The sequence below is a fragment of the Sceloporus occidentalis genome, unplaced genomic scaffold (genome assembly GCF_023333645.1).
Source record: "Sceloporus occidentalis isolate IW3139 unplaced genomic scaffold, rSceOcc1.0.p SCAF_27, whole genome shotgun sequence".
NCBI classification, from domain to species: Eukaryota; Metazoa; Chordata; class Lepidosauria; order Squamata; family Phrynosomatidae; genus Sceloporus; species Sceloporus occidentalis.
This window is the reverse complement of record NW_028317007.1, coordinates 12,660,402-12,667,888: the sequence shown is the minus strand read 5'-3', so window position 1 is coordinate 12,667,888 and position 7,487 is coordinate 12,660,402.

Sequence of the window (7,487 nt, the reverse complement as noted above, 5' to 3'; positions counted from 1 at the left end):
TGGGTTCACTAAATGAGTGAAGAGAAAATTACATCTAAACACGAACACCGCAAAAGTATTAAAACAGCCTCGGTCCCAATGGTACAATAGGTAAAACACAGCCTGGTCCTTAAGGGGTTAAAGAATTATTTCTGGGAAACATTTGTTTATTTATTGGTACTAGCTAAGTAGCTATGGTGTTTATAATGCTACATTTAAATGTGTCGTGTATTAAATTCAGCAGTGGGACTGCACCTTTAAGATGCAAGTTTAACAGCTCATATGCAACAGGTATCTTGCAACTTGCAAAATCCCTCCACAAAAATAACACTAGTAATAAAAAAATATTAAAAATGAGCATACTCAGAGCCAGGCTGATTATTGGCCACACTTCACCTACATTTTTTGCTCTAGGGTGGGGCTAGTTATCTATCAGCCTATCTAATAATACCTCTCTCTCCTCCCCATCCCCTACATTGAAACTGCTCAGAGGTTTACCTAGTATCGCTCTGGAGTGAATCACATACTGACGCTTAGTATAGCCTAATGTACAATTGTAGAGCTCTATGTTCATTCTTGAAGTGCAAATTTTAAATGTGGTAATTTTTACTAATGCTTACTTTGCCTATTGTATTAAACAGATACTTTTTTTTATTTTAATACATTCTGTGCTGGAAAATAATCTAGGTTTACGCAAAGGGACCATTATCAAGGCTCAACAAACCCCAGGCGCCAGGTCGCCATGGCAACTAGAAACAACTTCCTGGCACCCAGAGTTTTGTGGAACAAAACTAGCCAGGGCTACCATTGCAGATCTGGCACCCTAAGCTTTCCGGGGGGGGGGCAGTGAAGAGGGTGCCTTGAGGTGCCCAGCAGGGTTACATAACGTACATTACGTGCCCCCACTGGGTGTCCTGCAGGAAAGCACAGGGTGCCAGAATCAGAATGGCAGAAGAAAGGAATCAGCGTGGCAGGTCTCTATGAGGTGTGGGGGGAGGAGTAATGTGTGTATGTGTGTGTACAAGTGTATACTGTAGTGTCAGTCAGTGTGTATGTGTGCATAGTCATAGTCAGTGTGTGTGTATAATGCTAGAGTCAGTATGTCTACTGTATTGTAGTGCCAGTTTCAGTGTGTATGTGTGCATAGTTAGAGTGTGTGTTTTTATGTTAGTGTGTGTATGTTGGATACTGTGTGCATGTGTATAAAAGTGTAGTGTATATGGTGTTGTGTATGTTACAGTATGGCATTCGTATGAGCATGTATCTCAGGTGTGTGTATTACTGTACAGTGTTAGCATGTGAGTACGAGTGTGTAAGTGTAAGTGTAAGTTTAACGGTTAAACATACAAGCTTGAGTCTTTATGGTATACCTTTGTTGCTTTTTCTTTTAAGTCTGAGGTAGATTAAAACCGTGGTAGTGGTGGCCAAATACCTTTGTAAGGCCACAGTGGACCAATGGGTCTCCAGTTGTCTTTGCGACTGCTTCCTTCCCCAGACAGAAGGTCAGCAAGAGGGCTGGGTTTTCTTGTTCACTCTCTGTAGAGCAGAACCGCTGATGTCTTCAAGGAGAAATGGAGGCCAAAAAGCCAAATCTTCAGGGACCTGGTTGTAATTTGATATTTCCAAGTGTGCATCAGTGCATCAATCTAACAAAATGTCATGTGACATTATGAGGTTTCTCCTACAAAAAATCTAAATGTAATGTTTAAATAAAAATTGTTTTATTGTGTACAAAATATACCTTGCTTTTTGTTTTATACACGTTTTTTTGCAATGATTACACAGAAATGTGGTTAGTGTTTATGGTTTGGTTGGATGGCAGATATTTTTGATTATATGATGTATATGGATTATGTGACAATAAACATGACCTAATGTTATAGATTTAAGTTTTTAATGCAGATTATTCCCATCTAAAAATTCCTAGAATCTAACCAAACCAACAGGACGTGGTTTTTTTTATGAAGATTAGAAAAGGATAAGTCTATTCAGTTAAAAAGACAATGATTCGTCCTCAATCACTACAGTAACATAATCTGTATTGTATTAAAACAATCTGAAATGGGTGACGGCTGGAACAAATTTATAACATTCTGATAAAAGGAACAAAACAATAGCTATATAGATATAGATCTCTCTGTGTATCGTAACCTTGTTAAATTACCATGTTTTTTATTTGTTGTACAATTATTAGTTTCTTCTTAATCAGAATATACATTTGTATAAAGACATTAATATAATCTTCGAGGATCATTTTTCTGAAAATAGAGGAAACGATTAGGGCATACAAGAAAATAAACAAATGGTACAATTGAAAACACAAAATGTATAAATTTAGTAGGCTAGTTTGAAACTTTTTTTTTTTTTTTAAACTTCATTGTTTTAGAACATCTGACCCCAATCATATTAATTATCTAATTGAAAGTGGAATTGTATATGAATTGTTTTGGAGGCTTGTTTAAATAGCTAATGGTATGTGTACTTTTGCTATATATACCTTTTGCATTCCATATGGTGGATATAATGGTTAGTTGGAATTCTTATATATCATTACAGGGTTACATGCTATACACAGCACATACATTAAGCTCTTGATACCCATGCAGGTGTAGGTAGCTCTTTTCACAAGAGCAATGATGCCTATTAGCATCTCTGGTTACAGCTGTTACAAAAGGACCAGAGCAATACTTCACCGCAAACAGAGGAAGGTTTCTAATCAATTTATTACCTAGCATTACCCTCAGAGCTGAGGAATGGCAAGCCTGCCACCATTTCACTTTGTTATTTTCTGTTCTTATCTTTCATAGATCATATCTGCTGTGATGGACACTTGAATATGTATTCTTTCATTGAACACTGTTTGCTGAAGAAATAAATACCTTTATATGAAATTGTATGTTGTGTCCTGTCTTTTTTGAATGATATGCCTGGATGCGGCAAATATTGCCATCTAAATAATTAAGTAAAGCTGTATTATACATCCCTTTAGGTAATGAATGCACTGGTGCTACTAGGTAATGTAATTACTTGGTATATAATATAAGCATTCTCTTTTGCACAGATGTTGGAACCTTTCCATCTCTCCTAATCTCATTGCCACATATGTGGTGATGTGCTTTACAATAATTGTACCCTCCCAGACCTAATCAACCATTTTTAACCTTCAGTATAGTTGCTAACATTTGGGGAAAAAAACATTTCCAGGGAGACTTTGCAGCACAGCTATCAATTACTTACTAGAAAAAATATATCCACTGTCCCAAAGCTTTGCCCACTTTATCCAACTCACATAATTAGAATAATTTAGCTCTGCCTAGTTATTATGGTGCAGGTTATATCACCAAGTTCCTGCTAATACTACCATACTTTCTTCCACAGCACCCAGATTGCACACATAGTACTTGCCTTGGCACTCAGATTGCACACATATGACTTGTCCAGCACCTTGATTGCATCCAATGGACTTGCCCAGCACCCAGATTGCATCCACGGGACTTGCCCAGCATCCATATTGCACATATAGGACTTGCCTCAGCACCCAAATGGCACGCAAAAAGTCCTTTCTTCTTTCACTTTATCTCTCCCCTTTATTCTTTATCGCTCCTTTTTTTTTTCTTAATCTCATCTCTCTCATTTCACTTTATCTCTCCTCGTATTTCACTTTATATATCCCATTTTCTCTTTATCTCTACATATCTCTCCCCTTTTTCATTTTCTCTCTCACTTCTCATTATATTTTTGGCAGTGCAGTCCCCCTCTGGAGAAAGTGGGCATGGTTGCAGACACCGAAGTTCATTCGCCAACCTCTGGGTTGGGGCAACTGATGATTTCCTGGGACAATCCCTGGACTGTCCCAGGAAAATGAGACAGTTGTGGCTTTCCTGAAACATCCCAAGCCCTCTGCAAACCAGTGAAGAGAGGCCCTTGTAGGAAGCAAAAAGCTTTTCTGAAACATTCCAGGCCCTATGCAAACTAGCATCTGAAAAGAGGTCCTTATAAGAATCAAAAGTTTTCCTGAAGTATCCCAAACCCTCTGCAAACCACCATCTGAAGAGAGGCCCTTGCAAGAATCAAAAATGTATTCAACCTCATTTGGACTTCTGCAAGCAAGTTTACTAAACCATATGTTGTATTATTATGCATGTTTTCCTGTATATGTACCGAATATGTATTTTAGGAAAAATGTTTCTTTTTTTGGCCAAATGTTTACCTTGGAAAAGTACATTCATTTGCTTTGATCGCCTGATGCTCTGGGCTCATACAGTACCTTTATCTAACGTTTATCTTCTCTTATTCTCTGTCCCCTCTTGTAGATTTCCTGAAACATCCCAAGCCCTCTGCATACCGCCATCTGACACCAACCACATTTGGGTTTTTTCCTTCAGTATACCCTTACGAAAAAATTACTGCAGTTTTTCTGAAGTAATACTGCAGTTTTTTGGACATGAAAAAACTGCAATACTGCACTTTTACTGCAGTATTACTGCACAGTTACTGCAGTTTTACTGCATTTGTACTTCACTGTACTGCAGTTGTACTGCAGTTATTTTTGTACGGAAGTACAAATGCAATAAAGCTGCAGCACATTGAAGTACAACTGTAGGTTTGCAATATAAAAAAAAAAGCGCAGTAAATGTGCAGTAACACTGCAGTACAGTGAAGTACAAATGCAGTAAAAGTGCAGTAAATGTGCAGTAATACTGCAGTAAAAGTGCAGTATTGCAGTTTTTTCATGTCCAAAAAACTTCAGACTTCAGAAAAACTGCAGTAATTTTTTTGTAAGGGTAATATTTTGTTTATCATTGTCATATTTGTTTTACCTAAAAATACTTTTTAATTTTAGCACCACATATCATGTGGGCAGTAATGATTTGTGCAGTAGACTGGTTTTGGTTTGGTCCAGTAGGTAGCGGGCGTTAACAAGGCGAAGGATTAATAGAGTGATCTTGAGATTTGTGGCTTATAATGGTGGTTTGGTAGTGAAGCATGGCAAGATTGACAGTGACCCATCTGGTCTGTTCAGTCGCAATGGTGTCCATCTTAATGCTGTGACCTATAGTCTCTGGAGGTTCAAGCACTTTGCCAATGGCAGAGAAGTCACTGTGAAGAGTATTTTAGTATGGTCTGATTTGTAAAGGGGGCAGGTGGACCAACAAAGTGATTGAGGTTAGAATTATGCCCCCTTGGAAGGAAAGTACATTATATTGAATAAAAATGGTTAATCCCTCCCACTGTGTTTTTGTTTTTTTGGAACGACCATTGGTTTCAGATGGAGTTAAGAGGGTTGGTTGATGGGCCTTTCATACTAGTTCTAAGCATTGCATACATTTATACAGAGTATATAATTCTGCTAATTTCATGTCCTGTGTAACAGGACTGGGACCAATTCAAAATCCAACATGTGTTATTGTTATTTATGTTTCCTGCCATTTATTTGATGATTCTAGAATTGTTGAAGGAGGCAGTGGGGCCTTCTTGGGGCATGGGCAGTGCAAGTGTAATGAAAATGTTATTTCCAGAATCAACTTCAAACTTTAAACATGTCCACAAAAATGAAAAACAGCCTCTTGGTGGCAGTACAGACAGTAAAGTTTTATAAGAAAGGTTACTGAAGCCAATCACAGCAAACAACATTTCTCAAAGAGACATTTTAACAATTAGTGTTTTGTCTGTGGTAGCCTAGTGAAAATACATAGTTCATATTATCCTGTTCTGAATTATTTGGATATTAATATCATCCTGGTGCCAGTCTGCCTCATTTGGCTACAAGGATATAAAGTTTGCTTTAATATATAATCCATAGACAGAATGACTCCAGAGTTATAAGAAAGTCACTGACATAAAAGCATCGAAGGGTACATGACAGTAATGTGTTTGTTTGTGTGCATTTGGAAAGAGAGGAAGTGTAAAGTGAATAACAAGGTTTCATTTGCTGAATAAATTCAATTACAACACTCTTGCCCACAGACAGAGAAAATACAGCTGAGTGAATACAAGCAGAATTGCCATGCAGGACAGCACAGGCTAATTCTGCAAACACAAAACGATCACCTGTTTCAGTACAGTACTTTTGTACCACACTTCATGAGGTCAACCATTTCCTGCCTTTCAAACTTTTAAAATCCACACATAGGAGTTTTGCCTGTTGTATTAATGTTTCTTAATGTTTTTATTTGTCTGGTTTGGATCATATTCAGGCCAGGCCCAGAATGGCCATCTGACACACCAAGCTGGCCAAAAGTGTACCATAGTCATCTCATCTGCCTCTACACCAGCAAATGTTTCCTGCAGTATGTGATACTGGCTGGATATGCCTGGCTGCATGCTGCATGACCATAAAAAAGTAATTTCCAGCAGTGCATATCCAGCCAGTGACCACACTTGTGCCACCTACCTGAATCAGGCACTGCTTGGACATTAGGCAAATGCCCTGTGGAATGGCGCCCATGGAGAGGCTGCTACATAGTGTTATGTGCTAGAATGAGTGGGGCTGCCAGATGGGGCTGTGTTTGGGGAGGTACAGTCACATAATGTGGTGTGCAGAAAGGGGGGGCTGCAGGGGTTGTGGGGGGATGCCTGATATCATATTATTATGTGAGCTTTGTGACATGGCGCATTATCGGGCTGGAAGTAGCCATCAGAAGATGCGTACACTGTGGTCATAAAGATATCCTCAGCAACAATACTCAAGTAGGCTTTTGAGTTTCAACGATGCTCAATTGGTACTAAGGGGCCCAAAGTGTGCAAAGAAAATGTCCCCCACACCATTACACCACCACCAGCCTGAACCGTTGATACAAGGCAAGATGGATCCATGCTTTCATGTTGTTTATGCCAAAGTCTGACCCTGCCATTTGAATCTGGAATCGAGACTCATCAGACCAGGCAATGTTCCTCCAGTCTTCCATTGTCCACTTTTGGTGAGCCTGTGTGAATTGTAGCCTCAGTTTCCTGTTTTTAGCTGACAGGAGTGGCACCTGATGTGGTCTTCTGCTGCTGTAGCCCATCTGCTTCAAGGTTCGACGTGTTGTGCATTCAGAGATGGTATTCTGCATGCCGTGGTTGTAACCAGTGGCTATTTGAGTTACTGTTGCTTTTCTGTCATCTGGAACCAGTCTGCCCATTTTCATCCACACAACTGCCGCTCACTGGATATTTTCTCTTTTTCGACCATTCTCTGTAAACCCTAGAGCAGGGGCTTCCAACACGCAGCCCATGGGCCAAATGTGGCCTGGCGGACTTCAAGGTGCGGCCTGTGTGAGCGTGATTTCCTGGTGGGCCAGCCAACCGCTTAATGATTTTAAAACTGCCGGCATGCAGGCACCATGCCCCCCAGTGAGGCTCTTCGTCCCGCCCCTTTAAGGATGCGACGTGATGCTCAAGGTGGTAGGCTCACTTCGAAGAATTTCTCGTGACAGGGAGAAGAGCAGTCTGCAGGGGAAGGAAGCCAGCAAAGAAAGTGTATTGAGGGCATCAATACACAAGGGATGGAGAATGGCTGGAGAATT